This window comes from Octopus bimaculoides, chromosome 13, assembly GCF_046866305.1.
Source record: "Octopus bimaculoides isolate indiv1 chromosome 13, ASM4686630v1, whole genome shotgun sequence".
Taxonomy (NCBI): Eukaryota; Metazoa; Mollusca; class Cephalopoda; order Octopoda; family Octopodidae; genus Octopus; species Octopus bimaculoides.
The window spans coordinates 1,060,239-1,062,738 of NC_142940.1; the positions used below are offsets into that span (position 1 = coordinate 1,060,239).

General features: G+C 37.0%; 1 protein-coding gene across 8 annotated transcripts in view; it reads right to left on the minus strand.

Moving 5' to 3' along the window:
- Positions 1-2,500, minus strand: part of LOC106882968 (dachshund homolog 1) — a 257,890-nt gene that overhangs the window by 156,988 nt on the left and 98,402 nt on the right. The window lies entirely within an intron of this gene.

A 2,500-nucleotide genomic window follows, 5' to 3' on the forward strand; every position in this document is an offset into this window, starting at 1 on the left:
TGAATTATTTGAAATTATTCTTTATTTTCGTTCGAATACTTTTGATTTTACGGGTGATATAGCTTTAGTTATCGATTATTTCACTAGATTTTTTTTTCATATTTTAGAAATAAGAGTTTAACGACCAATATAGAAAACAAAGCTTAGAACTACAACCATTATTTATTTATTTATTTATTTATATTAGTGCAGTTGTTTGTTTATTGTTTATGGTGTCGTCCCTGAATGCGATTAACGTTCCCCGTGTAATGAGGGGACTAGTGAAAAGAAAAGAAAGAAAACCAGTTGAAATGAATTCGGAACAACAAAATGGATTTAGAAGCGATGAAAGAGAGATCAAATTTATTGACAGGATTAAAGATAAAAATATATTTAATGGGATTAAGAATCAATTCCATAGAATAACACGGGTAAGGATTAACTTTACTGACATATTTTTACGAGTTAAACGTGTGGTTATGTCGGCCAACTGATATTTCGCAACACAACGAGAACCGATTGGATGATGATTGTGGATTGAAATTTATTGCAGGTCTTTTACAGGAAATGACTTTAGTTCGGATTCCTTAACCGCAGAATTTATGGAGTTTATGCTGCTCATAATGGAAATTGCTGGTAATTAAACATGTTGAAAGAGTCAGGAACTGGAGAGATTTCGAAGAAAGCGAGAAAGAGAGAGAGAGGTGGGAGGGGGGAGGGGGGAGGGGGGAGAGAGAGGAGAGAGAGAGAGAGCGAGAGAAAGTGAGAGAGAGGACAGAGAGAGAGAATTTCGGTAAGTGTAGCTTGAGGTGTGTGTGTGTGTGTGTGTGTGTGTGTGTGATAAATTATCGGATAATATGAGGAGTAAAGAAACAAGAAAGAATTAAGGAGGACGATTATAAAAGTAAATGAGAGAAGCTATCGCGTTTGGCATGGAGGGAAGAACCTGGCGTCGGGTGAAGAGGGTTTAAAAGGGGGCCAGGAAAAAGGAAAAGAGAAAAAATATCAGAACGAGGCTTATGTGAGAAAACATTAAATATTGAGTTAGATAGAACTGATAACACACACACGGACCGTGTGATAAGGTGTCAATAAGTAGTAGAGCACTCAATCAGTAAAGAGCGTGAAGATTTTATGAAAGCCACAAGGTTTGTGCTTTTGTTATAATATCTATCTATCTATCTATCTATCTATCTATCTATCTATCTATCTATATATAGAGAGAGAGAGGGGGAAAGAGAGATTGGCAGACTATAGTCTACCTACAATGAGACTTATGGGAAGGGAATTATTCGTTAATATCAGGGTATTGAGTAGAAAGTAATCGTGTTGGAGACAAACTGTTGGTACAATTGGCGGGAAAGAGTTTAGAGTATAGACGTAGAGCCGGGTATGAAACACTTGAGACATTTGCTGTTGGTGGCGATTTTGATGTGAATTGCTTTGGTGTCGGTGTGACGACCATAAGAACCTCTTGACATTAAAGAGTCAACGTCAGTTCTGGGAAATATAACGGTCGTGAGTCTGTGCTACATGGGATCGCCATATTTCTACATAGCTCACTGTGTAGTTTATGGCTCAGAGATCTTCCTCGACCATCTGATCTTTACAATTTCGCGCTAAATGCAACACTGTCACTGGTTACAGTTTTCGTCTCACGTCTTTGTCGTCATCTTTTTGCACTTATTGCTCTATAGACTACATTATCATTATTATTATCCTCATTATTATTATTATCATTATTATTACTATTATTATTATTATTATTTAATCTTTATGTAACACCCACTGTAATGTCACTGGTACCGTACTTTATCACATACTGTCCTTTATTGTTCCAAAAGACGCAAGAAACTGGAGACAGTGTCAATATGAAACACACGCACATACAGTGAGAGAGGGGGGAGAGAGAGAAGGAGAGAAGGCAGTGTTTAATGAAATAAAAAGGTGAGAGCAGCAATAAGAAGAAGAACAACAACACTTTACGAATAGATAACAATAAAAAGCAAAAACAATATGAAACATTAAAATGAAAAGAAAGAATGCCCATAAGCTGGGGAGAACGAGTCGGGGGGTTCGAGGCAGCCCCAGATATAAGAGGAAATAATATTAAATGGAAGCAAAGCCAATTCCTTATCGAACACAGAGAAGTGTGAGGTACAAGAATAGGTCATCGTTTAAGGATGGCACAAATATGCGTGTGCGTACGTGTGTGCATGTGTGTGTGTATGTCAGTGATACCGATAAACACAGTTGAGCTTCACACACACACATACATACATACATACATACAGACAGACAGACAGACAGACAGGCAGACATAGAGACAGGCAGGCAGACAGACAGATAGACAAATAGTTAGATATATAGTTACACATAGACACATATATCTGCATATATTAAAAAAAAATAAACACATACATGCATACATATATACATACATTCATATGTGTGTGTGTGTGTGTGTGTGTGTGTGTGTGTACAAATATATTTACACAGAGCACAAAAATTACAGAAAACT